A 22,456-nucleotide genomic window follows, 5' to 3' on the forward strand; every position below is an offset into this window, starting at 1 on the left:
TACTAAGACCTGGAACAAAACATTTATATCTATATCTGGCTCTTGCTGCACAGCCCGACAGACTGGAAGGAAGCCTGTGGCCTGGTGCTCTTCTGTCTGCAATAATGAGAATTGCAGGCTGACGACTTAGGGTTGCAGCCAAAGGAAAGAAAAATCCCGCCAATCCTCCGCGTGCTCCCCCTCCCGGTTCTGTCTCGAGCCAGGTACGAAGGAATGTTGTGACGTCACCGGGGGAGGCAGGTGCTGTGGTTTCCTCAAGGCACTACAGTACTTGAAGGAGGGAAGGTGCTCCTCTGGCTGGTCCCGGCCGGTACTGAGCACGCGCACTGGGAAGCAAGCGGACCGAAAAGCGAGGCGGGGGGGGAGGGGGGAGAGAGAGAGAGAAAAGGAAGAAAAAGGAAAAAAAAATCCGAGAGCAAGAAGCGGGCGCGCGCACAGACTCAGGCTTCTGAAGGGACCCGAGGAGCCGGTCCTGCTGCAGCAGCTGTAGGGCAGAAGGTAACAGAACACGGCGGGACTTTTCTCTTCCGCTGGGGTTGCGGATAGTTCGTGCAGGCTGTTGGTTCCCGAAAGCGCCAGAGAGAGAGAGAGAGAGAGAGAGGGAGAGAAAGGCTCCAGAAGCGAGGGAAACGTAGGCACCCTGGGTCGTCCTTTCGTCCTACGGGTCTGCCCTTCTGCACTGCGACGCCGCAGTTGGAGAGGCTCCGAACTTCGGGGATAAACTTGGAGGTGGCTGTTGCCGAAAAGCGGGCAAGGGGAGCGGGAGGAGCGGGAGGAGGCGGCGAGGAGAGGGAGAGACAGGCCCCCCGGTGGCTCCAGGGGTGCTTTTGGAACCGTGGGGCTGTTGCTTTGCAAAGGCAGCGGGAAGGAGCTTTTGCGGCCCTGGCAAGGTTACGCGTGAAGTTCGGCGCTGGAACTTTCTGAGGCCGGGGGGGGAATAGCTTAAAGGGAGGGGGCCAGAGGTAGAGAGGGACTGTCCTGCGCGGGCAAGGGCCGCTCCCCCTCTGTCAGGTGGGCGCGGGTAGTCGTGGAGGGGGGCTTGTCTTACCCCCCCTTCCCCTTTGGGACACGGGTGGGCCAATAGGAGTCGCGGCGGAGGCGGAGGAGGGGGGGGCTCTAATTGGAAGGCGGCCACGCGCCGGATTCTGCTTCTCGCTCGAGAGTTAAAAAGTGCGTCGTCCGTCCGGCGGTCCGGGCTTTTTTTCCTCCCTGTTCGCTAGCATGCAGGGCTGCTGATGCAGCCGCGGTGAGGGTGGCTTTCTGTATTTTTCCTGTAATAATAACCCTACTGCGGAGGCTTTGTGCGCGCGGGAGAGAAGTCCTGGGCGCTTGGCTTTGCCTTTTGGCCTCATGTCGCAGCACCAGCAGCAAATCTGAAAATTCACTCAGACAGGCGGGCGGGCGCTAATCGTTCAGGTCGTGGCTTTGCTCTTCCTCCCCCCTGCTTTAGTCAGTGCCAGGCACTTAAGGAAAAAAGTTGGCGAGATGTCACGGATAGGCCTAAGGGCTCTTCCGACGGATCCCTTGTAAAAGCCTGTTGAGAGGGCAGGTTGCGGCTGCTCTTTTTCTTGCAGCATGCTTTCCCACATCTCTGGTTGATTTGTTCTAAACAGACTTTCAGCTGCACTGAGTTTTAACAAGCCAATATTTCTTTCTTGCTCAAAGGTTTCCATAGCTAGGAGTATTCCATGTAGCAGCAAGTAACTTGAACATATGATCGGAGAGCAAGTTGGTTAAGATGTTGTCACAGCTGACTTGGGAAAGCATCTTCAGGACCTCTTGGTGCCTGCAAGGAATTCTTGAATGTTGAATAGAGTCTGGGAGGACAGCTGTGCTTAGAAATGTGCAGGCTGGCCAGTGAGCATTTCACAGTTCAGTCTAGTTTACAACTCCCTAAAACCTGGTGTTTCTCATCCATCTGTAGAATGTGTACACACAAGAAAGTACATCTGATTTCTTTAAAACATCTCTTGCTGTCTCAAATGAATAGAGTTCAGGGACACCAATAGGGAGAAAGTCTTAAAGATGTTTCTAATGTGTCAAAGCTCCTCAGCTGTAAATACCTGAGACTGGATAATGGACTGCCCCAGCTCCCTAAATAAATTAGTCATTGCTACTTGCTGTCTTTTAGAGTATTATTTTTTCTGGCAAGAAAGTTGTAAAAATAAATGTCAACATGTCTATGAAACACTGTATGAATGATACCTTACAAAATAATAAAACCTGCCATATTCAGTGGCAATTAGAATGCTACTATTAGAATGGCATGATAATGTATGTGAGAATAAACAAGGAGAATTTGTGTTTTCTAGAATTATGCATTCTGTTTTGCTTTCTCCTTTTTTACTGATCTTCAAGAATCTGTTAATACTCTTAGCTGTGGAAACCTTTGGGCAAGAAACAAATGTTGGGTTGTTAAAACTCAGTGCAGCTGAAAGTCTGTTTCCCTCTTTTTAAATCACTTTCCCTGTTCCTCGAATCAAGTTGCTTCTCTCATAGAACGATGTATGGTTTTCTCATCGCATTTATAGCTGTTACAGTTTTGTCCTTGATATGGGAAGACTCACTACTGCCTGGAGAGTAGCCATTGACAGGACTTAATTTACCCCCTGCTGCCATATGCTCATACAAAAGCCCACTGGGCCAAAATATAATGGCTGAGCCAAGAGTAGCACAACAAAACGTTGTGGTGGTGGGGGGACACTCCCAAGGTGTCCAGAATATTGCTACAAGCCAAGAGTGTGAGCCGAAAGGGAAAAGCTTCTCATGGGAAAATCTGCTCTGTGTGCAGTTTGTGGATGAAGTTGTTATTGAGAGAAGTGGCTTGGGTATGCATGCCTGCTTCTGGTTAGAAGAGAAGAGAAGCAATCAAATGCTTATCTCTGTTGGGCAGGGCAAACAGTGTCAAGTAGTGGCAGTCCTTTTTTCATATCCAGTAGAGATGCCCTTTCTTTCCTCTACATGGACAGTTGCATTCTTAACTCAGGCACTATTTGCTTTGGTAAGCATTTTATATTGCTGCAGTGGCTATTACAACAGGGAGTAATGATTTGACTGCAGTTCTAGAAGAATGCTCAGCTGCATTGAGATGATGTGCTTACCATGACTTTTATGTTTTGTGTGGCATTATATTAATTTCCAGGGTTGATGTATTAAGCAGTTAGCAAGCAGTTTGTAATTAAGTTGTGTAGACAAACCCTCTGTAATCATGTGCCTTTCAGATGTGCTGAACTACATAACCCCCATCATCCTCAGGAAGCATGTGAATAGGCTGACTGGGGACAATGAGAGTTGTCCTTTGCAGTATGGATCTGGCTATTTGTTTCCAGGTAGGAAATGCTGGTCTAGCGCAACAACATTCATCCAGCTGGATTTGGTACCTGTCTCTTAATATTGAACTATATATGTCTGTAGGATTTCATCTCTCTCCTTTTTCTCTCCAACTTTTCCTTTTGATTTTGAAGGGGGGGGGGAACCCTAGACAACAACAAAAAGGCCATGTGGCTACCTAGCTGGAATCCTCAAGTTGAAGACCAATTGTTCAGGCAAAAGCCCCCCCCCCCCCTTTTGGAAACTATTAGTACTTTTTTAAAATTTGAAAACAAATGTTTCCCTAAGTTCTCTACTTCTTGTTCCCCATCTCACATTTCCTCTAAAAGTCTGCAGCATCTTTTTGATAGGTTGCCAGCATGGATCGTGGGGTTCCTTGCCTGATTTCGTAAATGTATAAGTAGGGAAGGCTATACTGTATTCTATAGCAGTGCAACCATAATTACATTGAATTTTTCTGCTTAATTATTTGCAGAGACTATGTCATTTAACTAAACTGCAGGAATCTAGAGGATGCAGTTGAGTAGATTGCACTTGTGGCTCAGTAAGGAGAGTGCGAAAGTGGAGCTATTAGCCAGGAGCCTTGTATTCTAGTTTAGGGATCTTGAAAAAAAGTTTGTTAGAAGAACAGTTTATTTTGGGAATTTTTTGTTATGCTTGTTTAGTTAGCAGAGTAAGAAACGTGGAGAGATCAGCCCAATTTCATCATCCCCTTTTCTTTGATTTCCTCACACAAACTAGCACTTTGCTGATATAAAATCAATTTAGAAGCATTTACAGTAGAAAAGAAGGACATGGTGGTGCTGCAGCTTAAACCGCAGAAGCCTCTGTGCTGCAAGGTCAGAAGACCTGCAGTCGTAAGATCGAATCCACGCGTCGGAGTGAGCCCCCATCGCTTGTCCCAGCTCCCGCCAATCTAGCGGTTCGAAAGCATGCAGAATGCAAAATGCGAATAGATAAATAGGTACCACCACAGTGGGAAGTTAACGGCATTCCGTGTCTAGTTGTGCTGGCTACGTGACCACAGAAGATTGTCTTCGGACAAACACTAGCTCTAAGGGTTGGAAATGGAGATGAGCACCACCCCCCAGAGTTGGACACAACTGGACAAATTGTTAAGGGGAACCTTTACCTTTTAAAGTAGAAAAAAGATGGTGATCAATAGTTACAACCCAAACAATAAATTCTTTATGGAGCTGCATCAGGGGAGGGGGAAACAATGGAAACAAGGCAAAAACAGACGCATGCCAGAAGTGGGAATTAGAACTTTAGTAATATGTTAATGGTAGAGGACAATCACCTTAGATTGTGAAACCCCCCTCCCACTGATACCCAATGTTAGTGCATGCAGTATTGTTATTACATTAACACCCGTTCTCAAGCTTGCATGCTTGAGCCCTTAAATCTCATCTTGCATTGCAAGTTCTTGAAACAATCTCTTGGTAGAGGCCTTGTTAGGATATTTGCTATGATCTTCATAGTGGGACAACAGATCATCGGGATGGTTCCCTTCTTGGTCAGATCACAAACCAGGTAGTACTTCATGCCAGTTTGTTCGGTGCATGCATTTATCTTTTCACTCTGTGACAGTTTGATGAAGCTCTGATTGCCTTTCTTCATCTGTATTGCATCTCTTCATCTATTCCAAAGTCCTTCAGCGGCTTCAGTCATTGCAGTTCTGTGCATGCTTCTACTGTGGCGTTGAACTCTGACTCTGTGAGGGAAAATAAGCAACAATTTCTTCTTTGTGATTAGCCCATGAAACAGACCAGTCACTGTACATAAATAGTATAGTGCACTGGTGGACTTATGGTCCTTTTGCCCAATCTGCATCTGTGTACCCTACGAGCTTTCGGTTTCTTTTGCCCAGCAGTCTTGGCTTGAAGTCCATAGTTCCTTTCGAGCTACCCTTCTAGCAGTTGTTCAGTCACCCTGTGCTGTTGAACTAACCTTTCTGATCACCTTGTTTGAAACCTTGTTGTAGCACCATCTTCTTTAATATCTCATTCCAAACCAGAGATTTAAGTCACAAATTAATTTTTTAATATATTTTTTGACAATTTAAATTTTAAAAATAGATTTTAAAAAAAAAATTAAATAGTGATTTAAATCAATTTCATTTAAAAAAATTGATTTTTATTAACTCCGTTCCAAGCTTAAGCTGCTTGCTTCAGTCCATACAAGCCTGGGTTTGCAGACGAAACCAGGACGCTTCTGGTTAATGGAGCTGACTGGCTGTTCCATGTACAGCTCCTCTGCAGTCTCTTCATGTAGGAGTGCAGTCTTGACATGGAGGTGCTTGAACTGCATCTGTTTCAAGGCTGCCACCCTCAGGAGCACTCTTAGAGTGCTATGCTTGACAACAGGAGCAAATCCTCCTTTCATCAGAGTCTTCTCTGCACTTCTATGGGAACCCCTCTGCAACCAGTTTTGCATTGTAGCATTCTTTTCCCCCCTTTACATTGTAGCATTCCACTTCTCCTTCAGCATCCTGTTTCACCTTAGACCCACTTGCACTCAATGGATTTCTTGCCTGGTGGGAGTTTGGTCAAAGTCTTTGTCTCATTTTTGTGTAGTGCTTCTATCTCTTCTCACAGCTTCCTTTCATCTGGTAGCTTCAGCTGCTGGCATCTGTTCAGTTTCTTCTCAGGTTGCTGGCTCATAAATCAAGCTGTTCTATTGCCTTCTTTCTTCAAGTCCCCATTGCCCCCGTTAGATCATATGCTCCACACTTTGGACGTCAGGAGAGCATTGTCCTTTTATAGACACAGGGCCAAGTCACACAGACAGTTTAGTAGACTTTTCCTTTGCTTCCATGGTCCTTGCATGGGGACCATTCATCATCAGCAACCTTGTGAGGCAGGTGAATAGAGGAGGTGGCACACCTTTTCTCAGTCACAATGAGCATTTGATGGATGGCTCCAGAGCAAGTTGTGGCATTGGTGTCTCTTCCAGTTCAACAGCCTCAAGATCTCCATCTCTGTCATCTTTTCTTGGTATATTGCTCTCCTCTTGTGTGTTATTGTTTTCATGTTTAATTCAGATTGTGAAGGCACTGGCACTGTTGTATCTAATAGAAGTCCAACGTATTGGTTTTGCCTTTCAGAGGTGTTTTAACATGCTCCCCTCTTTTTTCTTTTATTTATCAAAATGAACCATGTGTCCTATGCTGACTTAATCTGCTTTTAAGTTCATTACTTTATAGCCCAAGTACAACAGTCTGTTCTGTTCTAGAGTCCAGTTTGTGCCTTTTCAGTTTGAATAGGCAGGCATATGCTAGGCTTTCAAAGACTCTACCATGCCAGAATTCAGATGGTGTTATTATATTGCCCTTGGTTGATATTCTGTTCTGGAGATCAGACATGAGTGCTTTGCATTTGTGTCCAGGGGATATGAATATGAAGTGTGGTGCCCACAGGTGCTACAGCAATCCATTCCCACCTGACCCCTGAACCAGCTCAGTTCACTCACTGGACTCCTTGCAGTATGTGCATCCAACAGTGGCAACATCACACCAATCACAGAAATAGTCCATCAGGTCCTTCCCCGCAACCGACCACTCCAAGGAGGCAGGAAGAGAAGTCTCCTTGCTCAGCTGCTGAGTGGTCATCTAAGGGGGAGAGGAAACACCTGCAGGATTACTTCCACGGTTGGCACAATATCATAGCTGTTGGATGCATGTGCTGCGAGGAGTCTGGTGAGTGGAGTGGGCAGGTTCTGGGGGGGGTGGGAGTACACTGCTGTGGCACCAGTGGGGCCGCTCTTCATATTTGTATTCTCTGGATATGAATACAAAGTACACATGGCTACTAGAGTTATATTGCAGTCATGATTATGGCACCCCAAAATTTATTGGGCAACTTTACATCTACAAGCATGTATCTGTAAAAGAGATCTCAGTTTCCTTTTGGCTGTTCCATTCTGCTCAGAAGTAAGTGCAACACTGTTGTGCAAAATAGCTTGTTCTTCCAGGAAGGCTTGTGTGTGGTACGAGAAGTACTTACCCGCAATGTCCATCTGAAATGTTTTGAGTATTTTTCTCAGACTTGCACATCATGGCCACATACTTCTTGAGGATTTCATGTCTTATTTTTCTCTTTCAGTAGGTAGGTGACACAGCACCTCAAAAAATCATCCACGAATAAGACATATCTGTTGTGTCCTAGTGATTAAATGGCCCACACTGGTCATTGTGTATTAGGTCCAGCACTTTAGTATTCATCTTCTCAGTCCTCAGTCAGAATGAAAACCTTACACCTTTTCCTGTGGTACAGCATACACATCTGACTGTGCTGTTTGCATCATGTGGGTTTACCTTTATACTTGTAGGAAGGTTGAGATTTTGCAGCTTGAGGATCCCTTTGAATCTCTGTGTGCAAAACGATAGTGCCAGAGCTCCTGACTGGTGTCATCCTCTCTCTGGGCTTGTGTTGTGTTCACCTGCTGTGCTGAAAGATTCAGTTTGTAAATACCAAGATTTTGAAGCTTGAAAATACATTATTTTTCTGCATTTCCCATTTTTAATGTGTATAGAAATTTTTTTGCCATCTAAGGCTGAGGCACCGAACACATTGCATTGCAAATCAGGAAGACATAGAACATCAGGTAGAGTATTGACACTTATTTTGCTGGTAATTCATGTTGTAAAAAATGGTTCCAATTCCTTCTATATACATGAAGTTACTATTGGTTATTTGAATACAGTATTTCCACCAGCATTCCTGCCTAGGGTAATAAAGGATTCCCTGATGTGTGGAATGGTTGGTACACCTGAATCAATGATTCACTGTGTTGATTTTTATTTAGAATTATAAGCCATGCAAGCTCTGATTTTAAAAATCTTGATGGCTTCCCCTCCCCCCTCATAGAATCAGCTTTCACAGACTTCTGTTTTGTTCTTTTGCCTCAGAATTGGCTTTGCTCCCATTGCTTGAAAAATCTCTGGGGGATGGACATTTTTTGGATAGATTTTTCCCTCTCATCACAATTCCAGCAGCTACATGATTGGTTTCTGGATGTGAACTTTCTGTTGTCCTTCCCATGCTGACCTGGGGGACTGTCTCAGAAGAGCTTCTTTGATATATGCATTCCTCCCTGAGACAATTGAGGGATTCTTGCAAGTTTAATTTCTTGTCATTCAAATTAGATATAAAAGCATAATTTTGTTTTCATCTAGCATTGCTGAAAGGAAGTCTAAAGGTAAAGGTTCCCCTTGACAATTTTTGTCCAGTCGTGTTCAACTCTAGGGGGCGGTGCTCATCCCCGTTTCCAAGCCATAGAGCCAGCGTTTTGTCCGAAGACAATCTTCCATGGTCACATGGCCAGTGTGATTTAGACACGGAACGCTGTTACCTTCCCACCGAGGTGGTCCCTATTTATCTACTCGCATTTGCATGCTTTCGAACCGCTAGGTTGGCGGGAGCTGGGACAAGCGACGGGTGCTCATTCCGTTGCATGGATTCGATCTTACGACTGCCGGATCTTCTGACCCTGCAGCACAGGCTTCTGCGGTTTAGCCCACACCGCCACCACTTTTGTTTTATCGGCTAGGTTAAATCCAGTCAAGCTTAAGTTATTCAATATAGTTAGCAGAACAGCTGTATGTTTCTCACAGGCTCTTTTAGAATTAAGCTTTAATTTCAGCAGCTTCCTGATACAAATTGCCTACAATTTAAAACTAGTGAAACCGTAGGATTTCTCTAGGGTGTTTAACATTTCCTTTTTCAGTTTCACATTGATCTACAGTATGTATGTCATCTGTTCATCTGATAGACTTTCACAGATTAGTGCCTTTGCTACATAGTATCTTTTCTTCCACTGTCTTCTGGCTTATGTATCTCCTTCTGGTTCATTATTTTTGATATAGCCATGGACTTGTAGGGCTGTGAAGTTTCAATTTGGTTTTCCATTGAGAGAAATTAGCTGACATAAGTTTTAGAAGTTTCCCAGAATTTTTTTTTAGTACAATCAGAATCCATCCTTGTATTTCTGAGTGAGTTTGATTATTGATCTCAGGTGGAAAAATGAGTTTAAAAATAAACAAGCAACAACTCTTTTCTCTCCAGCGAGTGTATTTTAGTTGGGGTGGAAGAAAAAGGGGAAAAAAATCATAATCCTTGGAATATACAAAAAAAAATATTGATTAGCTCTTTCTCTGAGCAAAGCTGCTCACCCTGACCCATAACCTGTTGGGGAAAATGTTGACGATTCCCTTTTAGTTAACAGATTAAGAAACAGAGAAAGCGACCTGGTTTCATCACTTCCCTCTCATTGATTTCTGCATACAAACTAGCACTTTGTGGGTGTAAAATCACACTACAAGAAGCATTTAAAATAGAAAAAAAAATCTATACTTACAGTTGTGATTAGTAGTTACAATTAGTGAGTAGCCAGCAATAGATTAGTGACACAGATACCCAGTATTAGTGCATGTAAAAACATTATAATGTCAATAGTTTCTTGTCTCTGTTGTTCCTGCCCTGCCCTCCTTGCATGGCCTTTCTCTTCCCCATTAATGAGTGTCTTTTCAAGGCCTTGGCCATGATCTAAGAGGAACCTCTTTCAAAGCACAACTAGCTTAGTCTTGCAGTTTAATCCTGTCCTTAAAAAAAAAAAAACTAAATCATTATTTGAATCACAATTTAAATTTTAAAAAAATCGTTTTTTATTTAAATAGTGATTTAAATCCATTTGATTTGAATCAGATCCACGGTGGGTACTGGTATCAAAATACATGAGCAATTCCTGGAGTATTGCTCTAGAGCAGTGATGGCGAATCTTTTTGAGCCCGAGTACCCAAATTACAACACAAAACCAACTTATTTATTTCAAAGTGCCAACACTGCAATAAAACCTGAATACTGGGGCACTATTGCTATGTCTGAGGCAAAAATGATAAAACTGAGGTTGTCTTACTTGGGCACATCTTGAAAAGACAGGATTCTCTGGAAAATACATTAATGCTGGGAAAAGTGGAAGGCAACAGGAAAAGAGAAAGATCAAACACGAGATGGACAAACTCCCTAAAGAAAGTCACAGGCTTGAGTTTACAAGAGCTGAGCAGGGCAATTGAGGACAGGTAATTTTGGAGATCGTTTATTCATAGAGACTAGGTTAGCCACTAGCTTGATGGCTCGTGTGCCCACATGGAGGGCTCTACGTGCCAGCTGTGGCACGCATGTCACAGGTTTGCCATCATTGCTCTAGAGCAGTTGTCTCCAAATCGTGGGTGCTCAGATGTTCTTGGGCTAAAACCTCCAAAAGCCTTCACCTCAAGCTGTGCTGGACAGGATTTCTGGGAGTTGTAATCCAAGAACATCTAGGGACCGCAGATTGGGCATCACTGCTCTAGATTAACTTTATAGCAATGGATCTTCAGTGTTATATGTTTAGCTCTTAGATACACACATATGTGTACTGAAAGTTCTAAAAGAATCTTGATAGTTAGCTGGTTTTTTTATGTTTCAAAAAATGTAGTAATACTATTCTGTAAAACAAAAGTTTCCACCCAGAAGCTTTTAGATAAAGTTATTTATTTTGGCATTTCTTTTCTTTTTCAAGGATTCTTTTAGTCCTTGTCCAAGTGGATTTGTTCAAATCATAGTACAGGTTACAAAAATGCCTCATGTCCACTGGAGTGTTTGTGGATGCAGGATCAAAGGTAGTCCATAGTAACCAAACGCAAAGAGTCAGAACATGTATTTCATGTGAGCAGAGATGTTTGTTTTGAATAGCTGGCAGCTTTCTTCTTTTTGCTAAAAAAAGTAATCAACACAATTCCCCTGTTTCACAAATCTGACTACTGTTAAATTCAAATTCCATCTTTGCTTTGAACGCAGAGCTTTAAAACACCAACCTAAGTCTTCAAGGAAAATACCATTGTTAATTACTTGGAAAAAAGCCTAGAGTTAATGGTATTGTGGGGCAGTTTCTATCCTAATACAGTGGACCCTTGACTTACAGACGGCTCGACTTACAGACTTTTCGAGTTACAGACTTCTCTGGCTGCAAAATTTAGATTCGACTTGCAGCCAGAAAATCGACTTACAGACCAGAAAAAAACCAAAATGGAATAAAAATAGAATAAAAACCACTGGTTATGGGATTAATCGGTTTTCAGTGCATTGTAGGTCAATGGAGATTCGACTTACAGACTTTTCGACTTGCAGCCACCATTCCAATACGGATTAATTCCTTAAGTAGAGGGTCCACTGTAACAAAATCATCTCTTTTGAAGGAAATGTGCACTGGTCATTCTTTGTGCCAGTCAACCTGCAGACAACAGGTTTGTCATTTTGATGCTATGGTAGTCCTTGTGAGCAGATTTCCCACAGCAAAATAATTAAAAAATCTGTACAAATACGCATTTAGTAGTGTTATTGGAATAGCAATTGATTTATTCTCTTGTGAACTTGACTCTTTCAGGAACTCTTGACTTCTTGGCTGCAGAGCAACTGAGACATTTTCACTTCATAAACATATGGCTGTTTGTACAGATGATGAGTTTTCACATTATGGTCATCTTCCACTTTCTCTTTGTTTAGGCAGGGAGAGGCGTTGTTTCTCATTGTATCGTTTATACCAGTTTCACTGCACCATATTTTTACACCAGGTATCCTGAGGTGTTTTTTTTTTTTTTTTAATAACTATGCATTACACTGTCTGGAACAAATGGCAAAAAGCAATACATTTCTTCTAACAATTTTTCCCAACTGCTTTTTTCAACATTAAAAAAAGAAATCTGTACATAGCAGGTGGCTGAAACATTGTTTACAACTCTTCAGGTAACAGAGGCATTTTATGACAATATTGTAGCTCTACTTTTGAGGGGGTTTGTGTCATTGGTTTTTTTTTTTTGTTTCTTTTTGTAGTAAAGCATAATTCCTGGGGTATTAAGATAAGCAAGGTATTTCTAATACCTAGCTTTAAAAGAATGTAGGTGAAACTGGGACCTCATGAATTGGTGCATTTGTTTTCCTTAACTTTCCTTTTAAGCACAGCTCTTAAGAGAAAGGCTATTGACGTCCAGATGACGTTCCTCTTACAGTATTTTGATTTAACTGCTTTTTTTGGATGGGTTCCTGGATATTTTTTTTTACCCTCCCTAAACTCTTGGATCAGAGTCCTGATGGTGATTTATACATGAATAAGTTAAATCGCTAACTCAGCACAGCAAATTGCAGGTAATTAACAAAGCACTGGTTGCATTACCTCTTGGTCTCGTAATACAACTGGTGACTCATTAATTACTATTATTAATAATTATTTAATTACAAACCACAGTGAGTTATGCAATTTAATTTATGAACACATAGATCATAAAGGGGATTCTGTCCTTGATTTATTTTTGCTGTTCTATACTAAGAAGGGAAAATTTTTTATCGCTATGGAATATTATAGCATTAGCGCATCAGCCGGCAAAGCTGTGGCAAATGTGTAATCATGACGTCATAGTTTGTTTTTACATTTGCTTTCTTTCCTGGGAACTGAAGAATTATATCCTTGTTTCCCATCCTGAGCACTCAATTAACTACACACGGCAGCTATATCACATCCAGTGCCTCTCCCTAACATTGTCACTTCTAGGGGAAAGATTAGTTATTAAATTAGCTGGCAACTTGGGATAGGAGGGCTGTGAGCATGATTTCAAGGCCTGATTAGAAATATGTGTTTTGTCTAGGAAATTCTCTCCTTCCTTCCATGCTTACCTGTGTGTTCTATCAGGTGCCAGGACAGCTATGTCTTGTTCAGCACCCTGCCCCCATGCAAACAGCAAAGTACCATAGGAGCAAGTGAAGAGGATGGAACAAGGTGATGAGTTTTCTCAAAAGGGAATCAGGTGGAGCGCCCATGACAGGAAAGGAGGAAGGATAGCTGTTGCCCCAAGCCCCTTCACAGCTAGAAGGTGACAATTTGGATGCTAATTCTAGCAGGTTCTGGCACCACAAGGTGAAAATCAAGGCAGTACTGGAAGATCCATGAATTTCACTGTCTTGATTATGGAGTTTACATTTTGCAGTAGGCATTTTAAATATGTTAACTTTTTTAAAAATTAAAACTTGCTTGTAGTTCACTGTCATGCCTTTTGACTTGTAATAGTGGTTTAAACATTTAATTTTGGGGGAATACTTAATTGATTTGAATGCTTGTACCTTCATTTGTTTCTGTTTTTAAGAAACACTCCTGGTAAAGACTAGAAGCTTGTAGTTTCAAAGGAAGGCCCAAGGGGAAGATACATGCACTTCTTTGTTTGAAGAACTGGGGTGTGATGTCCAGTCAGCAACTGCCTCAGGAGTAACTTTAAAGCTACAACTCCCTCTCCAGTTTACATCTACGACTAATGTCTGACAAAATCCAACTGCCAGGAGCTTTTGGATTCTTAAGACATTGGCCCATGCCTAAGGAAGTAGACATCTGATCCACGAAAGACAGAAGATTGTAAGATATCTTTAGTGGTCTATAAAAATATTACCTGTAAGATATCTTTAGTGGTCTATAAAGATATTACCAAATCTTGCATGTGTATTCTTTAAATCTCATATCATTGTTCTGTGGCCAGAGGTGGTGGTGGAGGGGATAGCACCTGAATTAATTCATGAGACTCGGAGGAAAATCAAGTGATTAAAATTGCTTTTTAAAACCAAGCATGCCCTCTATAATTATCTAATGAACATAACAAACTCAACTGTTTGGTTTACATTGATGAAATGCCTTAGTGCCTCACTTCAGTATGCTTGCATATGAAGTGCCATTGGGCTAATTATTTTTCCAGACATTGCTTGGAAAGTTATAGGAAAAATCAGATAGATATTTAATACATTTTATTGCAACATGTACACAACAGTGAACAAATTGAGTTTGGAAAAATGTGACTCATGAGAATCAAATACTTGCTATTTGTAGGAAAAGTCCTGTGTATAGGTTGTAGTGTTAAACATTCCCTCTTCGTGTCATGCCTGAGAGTTATTAGTGAGTCATTAGTGGAGGTTGTAAACTTGCTTCTTTACTTGGAAGCAGTCCATATAACACTTAAGACTTGGTTGTAACCAAGCAAGCTTTTCTCATATATCTATTTCAGAGATGGATGTATTTTTTGTTAAATGAGATAAGTATTTGTAGAAGTTGTGATGGGTTTTTAGTTGGTTTTAAGCTGACAACAACCTACTTGATAACAAGAGTGGATGCACCCCAGATATTCTGCTTCGGTTATGGTGTATGTTGTCCTCTACTAAAGCAATAAACTGTAGTTCTGGTTGAGCACAGGGTCATTTGTGCATTTCTTGTCTTCTGAGAAATAATGCAAATATCTTTTGGCTGTGTGAACCTTAAATAATGTAAGTGAATTTTCAGGAAACAATATTCTATTGCACTTGAAATATCTTTCCAGAATCTTTTCTGATTTTCTATCTCCAGCCTGTCAGAAAAGGCAGCTCCGAAATGGACTGCAACATGTCAGTTTGCTTGCCAATGGTCTTCAGGGTTGTCTAATAATCACAAGTTGTACACTTCCTGTGTTCATGGTGAATACATATTAAACATGTTGAAAGCTATATTGGCAGTTTTGTTGTGAATCAGAAACATCTTTTTAAGAATAGCTCAGAATTCTGTTGATTCTTTAGCTACTCAAAGAATGGAACAGATAGAACCAGTATATAGTAAAAAGAACTTGCCTGAATATTTAGTTTTATGAAAGTTTCACTTGAACAAAATTGCTGCTGAGAAAAAAACAAGTTTGCGTCTTCAGCACAAACTGAAACTTATTCATACATCTCTTGGAGGGTATGATTAAAACTCTCTATTTTGATCACTTGCATTAACATTGTTTTTTTATATAGCACTTTTCTCCTGAAAGCTCCAAGGCAGCTTACAGTATTAAAAGAAACAAAATTAAAAGCCAGATAATAAATGATTACAATATTAAAAAGCATTAAACATATTAAAACTCATAAGAACAATATTAAAAACACAAGTAAAAAACAGAATAAAATGTTCCCTTTAAAAAATCTCTTTGGTCAACCAGTCGTTTAAAAGAAAGTCTACCTGAAGAGAAAGGTCTTTGTCTGTTTGCAGAATGTTGTGCTGGAATTTTATGCTAGAAGCATTGACCAATGAATATATGGGTGTGTGCATTCAGATTCCTAAAAAGAAGCTGTCATCATTACGGCTTGCAGAATGCATTGAATCCGTAAGATTGTCATGTAGTCCAGTACTTGAAAGTGTTGGGATCTAACAAAGCAATTTGGCTTTCAGACTGCATACTATGTTGTTTTATTTTGATCTGATTTACTAGCTGGTCACAGTGACTTGAGATCCCATCAGCATATATATGAAGTTGGAATTCTGCTAACCCCCCCCCAATATACATTTGCTTACAGTTAATTTCAGTTGTCATATTAATACCCATTCTCTTGCTTTGCAAAAACATTTGTTCTAGACCAGTGGTTCTTAACCTTGGGTAACCCAGGTGTTCTTGGACTGCAGATCCCAGAAGCCCCAGCCAGCATAGCTGGTGGTGAAGGCTTCTGGGAATTGCAGTCCAAGAACACCTGGGTTACCCAAGGTTAAGAACCACTGTTCTAGACAACACAAATAATATGGTGTCAATGGTAACCTTGGTTACCTTACTGCTCACCCCTAAATCTAGCCCAGATCATTCATTAAGTAGTTAAAAAACTCTGATCCCAATGCAGATCCCTTGGGATCCCCACTGTATGTGTGAATTCTTGACAGCAATCTATTCTTCCTCTCTGCTTCCTATTATTTAACCAAATAGTTGTCCACAAGAGAGCTGCTTCTTGTACTGCATAACTGCCATGTTTTCTCAGGAGTCTTTGGAGAGGGACTTAGCAGGATGCTTTTTAAAAGTCCAAGTAAATGTAGTTGCCTTATCACCTTCTACTTGTTGACTCAGAGAACGTTAATATGTTAAAAAGATAGGACTTAACCTTTGCAGAAGCTGTTTTTGTTCATTTTCAGAAAGACACCGCCCCCCATGCTTGGTAAATTCATCTTTTAGTTTACTCAGAACACCTGTGGTAACTGAGTAGTAATTTCATGGATTTTCCTCCATCCATTTCCTGTTAAAAAAAATGGTCATTTTTTAAATCCTTTAATACAGAGGCTGATTTAAAGGGCATGTTGCACTTTTGTTAGAAGATGTTTATTGTACTCATATAGGTTCCCTACCTGTGTGTGCTTCCACCAAAATGATCACAACCCCTCCAGTGACATATTGGGGTTTGTGTTTAACCTGTGGGTAGGGGCTCTTTTTCTTGGCATTATCTTTGACACCAAACCAGGCCAACAGGTAATGTTCCCTTCTACTCTGGTATTGAAGCATTGCCCACAGCTATCTACACCCCGTGTAAAAGATTAAGAATGCTTCTAGAGAAACACACAGCTTTAGTTAATTTGACAACACTACATGAACTATGTACCCAGCACTGACTACAATATGTGTGTGCATATATCTTAATGTCTACCCTAAAAAATAATAAAGTCGCTTTGTAAACCAGAAAGGTTGTTTCAAAAAAATGCAAAAGAATAAAAAGTTTCAATATTTCAAGATGTCAAGTTGTTTATCATAGGGCCATAGTAGTGTAGATAGCTGATGGCATCAGCATAAGCATATTTACTAATGTTGGCTTTACAAGTTTGCTGCAAATGAAAACAGCTGTGTAGCATATGAAATGACTGCTGTTTGATTGATTCCCAAATTTTGGGAAATACTAAATTAAATAGAAAAATGCAGGAGGTACCAGTGAGGTCCCATGAAGCTAATGTTTTGTATAAGACAAATTAATAAGAGAAATTGTGTAAAGGTCTCTCAGTGATACCAGTGTAAGTTATATTTAGTGCTGGTATATAACAGACTCTGGTTAGAGTAAAGCTACTATTAATATAGTTCAGTTATTTATAAGCAGCCAGTGGGAGTAAGTGGGAACAGCTTCTACAGTGAGGGAGGGAGTCTGCAACCTTGTTGATTCCCTCATTTACTCTGGAGACAGCTTTCAGAATGATTTGTACTTTCTCTACTACCACTGCTAGTAGAAGAATCCTGCTAAGCTATAATATCATTTGTTTTCCACTTCTTACAAAATGAGTTTGTGCTTCTAAAGAGAAGTTTTGGCCATTCTGCTTTTCTTTATGAAGTGTAAACATGGCTTAATTTGAAGGATTGTATCTCCCCATATGAGCCTTTTCAGCTTTTCAGATCTTCTGAAGAGGCCCTTCTCTCAGTTCCACCACCTTCCCAAGCTTGTTTGATCAAGACATGAGTGAGGGCCTTCTCAGTGGCTGCTCCCAGGCTTTGGAATGCACTGCTCAGGTTGTCCTCCTCCCTCTTGTCCTTCTGTCCGCAGGCAAACACTGTCCTTTTTAGGCAAGCTGTTAAGCAGTACGTTTTCTTAGGAATGCTGATTTTGAACTTACAGATGTGTAAATCCTTTTAAATTGTTTTTAAACTTTTTGCATAGTAATAGGTGTTTATTTGTGTTTTTTTAAATGTGATTCTCCCCCCCCCCATCATGTTTTTAAATCTGTTGTTTCATTTGTTGTGATGGACCTTGGGTCCCCTAAGGGGAGAAGAGAGGCATGTAAATAATGTTTTTTTGCTTGCTTGCTTGTTTGCTTAGTGAAAGCAGAATATGAGATTAACTATCTGGCCTTTTGCAAATATATAAAGTAGTTTATAAATATTCTTTGATTTCTATACAAAGTTAAGAGTCGTGTTCACAGAGTCTGATATCTGGCCTTGATATACAAACTTATGTGTATTTTTCTAACATGCATATTTATTTTTTTACCTAATACAATATAACTATTAGTTTCTGTATTTTACCGAATTTATGCGTTTTCCTGTTGAATGAAACATGTTAATGCCCAGGTTTTTGTCGAGTTTCTTTTTTCTTCAGAAATGAACAATTTAGTAGTTCACATATGAAAATGTATACATTGTTTTGGATATACTTTATTTCCAAAAAAGCCTTATAAACCTCATCAATGTGTGAATTGTCAAGGTGACACATATTTCTTTCAATAGATTTCATGAGACACTAAGACTGTAAATTTCAGCCCTTTGACAGAGGGATGCGAATACAGTGGCATAGAGGCAGCGCTGCAGACCAGCAGCCATTTGAGAAGAGTAGGTTTGGATATTGGTCAGATTGAACTTGGTATTTAAATAAGCACTTTTAAATATCTTAGTGACTTAATTTGATCTTTCAACACCGTGGAATAAAAATGCTTAAGACAAAGCATTTGATACGTGAGAGCTTTCCTTTCTAACATGTACTGAAGAAGTTGTGCTAAGTCTTAAAGCAAGTCTAAAGTGGAAACATTAGTCATGGAAGAACTGCTATGCAAGAGAGAATTTGAAGTTGACATTCCAGAGGAGTGTCATGTACTCTGGCTTCTTCCTGTCACTTAGTGTGAACTCTTTGGTCTTAAGGCTAAGGAGTAGCTGGTACTCCAGTGTGGCATGGCTCTTATGCCTCAAATGGGAAGTGTGTGTATCTAGCTTTAGAAATAAGGTTCCTGCCATGTGGTGTCATCATGAGAGGAAAGGGTTCACATGACTGTTAGGAGCGAATTTAAGAACACTTCTGTACAATGCTGTAAGTTTTGTTGAATGTTCCTGGTACTGAGGTCTCCTGCTTTCCTCCAAATAACGACCATGTTGCACCGAAAATTAGACAGTGTCTTATATTAATATTTGCTCCAAAAACGCATTAGGGCTTATTTTCAAGGGATTTTTTTTTCAAGTACAACAATCTACATTTTTTCAAATCCAGTTATGTCATCTTCTTCTGGTTGCTGCACAGTGGTGGAGGGTGGGGTTTCACTTAACTAGGGCTTATTTTTGGGATAGGGCTTATATTGCGAGCATCCTGAAAAACCATACTAGGGCTTATTTTCAGGTTAGGTCTTATTCTGGGGAAAACAGGGTAGGTGGGTACTGTGCCTTTTAAGTGTTAAAATGTTGTTACCAATATTTAGCCTTATAGCTCCCAGGGTTTCCTGATTGTGAAAATGACTGCGAAACCAGTTCAGTCTGTGTGGTATTTACATACAGCTGTGTGCCCTTAAGAAATTAACCAATTCAATTGCAAAGTTGTAATGTAGACACCTTAAAATGTGTATGTTTCTTAAATTTGAAACTATTTAGAGTGTACATAAAGGGATTGTGTAGATATTTCTTTCATTCACAGTAATTGCAGGGGGAAAGGTAAGCTGGAAATTAATCAAAACCTCATGATTGGGTGATGACAGGAGTCATACCTGCATAAAGCACATTTGTATTGGAAAAAGAGAGAGGGGACAGCAAATATGAGGTGAGAGATTGCATTTTAAATGCTATTTTTTTCTTATTTTATTTATTTATTTATTTATTTATTTATTTATTTATTTATTTATTTAATTTATATGCCGCCCACTCTACCCAAAGGTCTCTGGGCGGCTTACAACAATGTTGTTCTTGTATGTGAGGCATCTTGCAAATTAAGTCTTGAATTCTATGGTTAGAAGTGATTTTATTTCAAATAAGGGTGCCTTGAAGCAACAATGATGAAATTGAGGCTGCCATACTTTGGGCACATCAAGACTCATTGAGAAAGACAGTATTGATAGGAAATGTTGAAGGCAGTAAAAAAAATCAGATATGAGATAGGTTCGTTACATAAAGGAAGCCACGGTTTTGCCTTTGCAAGAGATGGGTAGGGCTATTAATGATAGGACATTTTAGTGGTTGCTTTTTCATGAGGTCATTGTGATTCAGAGGTGACATGAAGTCAAATCACTATAACAAAGGGTCTGTCCAGAATAGCTGCTTTGGTGCAGGTTAAATCAGGTTGCAAAGGGTCAGTTGAGGTCAGGTGTGTGTGTGTGAGCAGTGACATGCCATTTGACATAATCCTCATGTTCCAATAGCAAATTGATTTCAAGCAGCCCTCTGTCTCTTTTCTCCTTTGTAACCTGTACCAGCACACACCACCCCTCATACAGAGCCAGCCTCCCTCCCATTCCTTTTCACACACACAATTCTTGCCATACCCATCCCCCAGCTTCCTTTGTTTTTCATCCCAGTTCTCTTGCATGTACACCCTCAAACATTCCTCACACAAGCCACAGAAACCAGCTTCTTTCTGAAACGTCCACTCAGAGTCCCACTTTCTATTCTCCGGTTGCTCTCTTCCTGTCTCTCTCTCTCTCTCTCTCTCTCTCTCTCTCTCTCTCTCTCTCTCTCTCTCTCTCTCTCTCTCTCTCTCTCTCTCTCTCTCTCTCTCTCTCGTGCCAAAAAAAAAAAAAAAAAAAAAACAGCCTTCAAAGTTGTCACCACCTCCCCTCCCTGTGCACCCTGTCCTGACATCTCCATGACTCTGGGGGAAACTCCTCACATTCATCCACCAATGCTGTGCCAGGCCTGCTGCTACCATCTCTCCTGCCTTCACACATAACGACTCATTCTGGGAAAGAACAGGACCTGGTGGCTGTGGCAAAAGTGGTGGAAGCCACCCACCTCCTCCCTTACAGCTTATGCCTTAGCAGAGCACCTCAATTCCTCTTAAACTCCTTCTGTTGTCAATCAACAGGTCTCCTGCTCACCTGTGGGGCGGGGGTAAGGGAAATTAAATTATTTTTTATTTGGTCTGATATATTGTTGCTGATGTGCTACTTAGATTAAATTACAAAAAAATATTTACTTTTCTATGTATGAGCAATTGAAACTGTGGCTGCAGGCAGTTTCTTGATTGCCAGTACACAGAAAAACAAATAATTGTTTTTAATTAATCTAAGTGAATCAGCACATCAGCAATAATCTAGTAGGCTAATAAAAAGTAATTTCACTTTCCCCAGCCCATTGCAGAGGAGCAGGGGAAGTGTTCAGTTTGCCTATATCCTGAAGCAGCTCATGAGCCACTGCAAGATGCTGGAAATTAATACCAGGAGAATTTCACAGCAGCAGGGCTCTGGTTTAGTCCTTTGCAAGTGACCATGTGCACTGAAGTGGACTAAATTAGAGCCCACCAATCCACACCACAATAATGGAACTCTCGGACAGGGACTCAGAAAGGTGCTGTTTGGGGCAAATTGCTCCACTCTAGCAGTCACCATGTGTGGATGTTGGAAAAAATAAAGCGGACCAACCTGCCCCATCAGCACACCGAATAGCAAGGCACATGCCTGTGTGAACAACCTCAAAGCGTGCTTAAAGTCTCACCTGTAATTAGTGTACTCACAAGAAGGTTTTTTTTTCTTTTAATGTTAGAAGATGAAATCAGTATGAAATGAGTATGGTCTCTATTAATAAACAAATTTGTATGGAACTGTGTTAAAGAAAAAACTATTACTGTAACACTATCAGTGTGGTTGTGCAATGGTTACTTTTTCACAAAAAGACTATACCCTATAATTCTTCTTCTTGCGCAAAACACATTTTTATACCTGGGTTCTGCAGGGCTGTACAATGCCACTGAACTGGGCAATACTGAGTTACCCCTTTGGTGATTGAAAAGTTCTTGTAAATCACATTCCTAGCAGTTGCCTAGGAGGCATGGAATGCTAATAGGCTGTAACTCCTCCCATATCTAAATAGTTAACCAATTGCTCACTTGGTCAAGCTCTGTTCTTTTTCCTCTGTGAAGTTATGGGACTGGCAGTCGCCTTTGGATACAACATATCTATGTACCACTGGCCCTCATTAAAAGTCATGAAGGGATTGGCAAGAATTTACTGGGCAGTGTCCTGCTGGCAGACAACTAGCCCTTGGTGCAAGGTTGGCAGCAAGTTCCAGGGAAATTCTTTGTGTGTGTGTGTGTGTGTGTGTGTGTGTGTGTGTGAGAGAGAGAGAGAGAGAGAGAGATTGCTGAACTCTATCCTGTTACTGCTGCACCACTGCTCTCCGGATGCAGGCTTCTTGTGAGAGGAGTCTTTGTAAAAAGAGAAAACAGTCTGTATTTTTAAAAATTCACTCAAGGGTTGGGTTTTTGAGGAAATGTATGCTAGGAACAGAACCTATATGGTGGAAGGTCTTTAAGCAATTATGAGTTAAGGTGAGTACCTTGTTTATGTCATCTAGTTATATCTAGTAGGGGAATTGTTCATTTCAAATGTTGTTAACTTTGAAATA

At 40.8% G+C, this 22,456-nt stretch overlaps 1 protein-coding gene across 4 annotated transcripts in view; it reads left to right on the forward strand.

The window, feature by feature from the left end:
• Positions 1–244: 244 nt before the first annotated feature.
• MTUS1 (microtubule associated scaffold protein 1) overlaps positions 245–22,456 on the forward strand; it is a 124,123-nt gene continuing 101,911 nt past the window's right edge. For 2 of the 4 annotated variants that reach the window (XM_020791442.3, XM_020791445.3), the window contains exon 1: positions 245–498. The gene's annotated coding sequence lies outside the window, so the exon portion shown is untranslated. Of the gene's footprint in view, positions 499–22,130; positions 22,380–22,456 lie in introns of those variants that run through there. The other 2 variants (XM_020791443.3, XM_078394637.1) reach the window with 1 other exon arrangement.

The sequence above is a fragment of the Pogona vitticeps genome, chromosome 5 (genome assembly GCF_051106095.1).
Source record: "Pogona vitticeps strain Pit_001003342236 chromosome 5, PviZW2.1, whole genome shotgun sequence".
Lineage (NCBI taxonomy): Eukaryota > Metazoa > Chordata > Lepidosauria > Squamata > Agamidae > Pogona > Pogona vitticeps.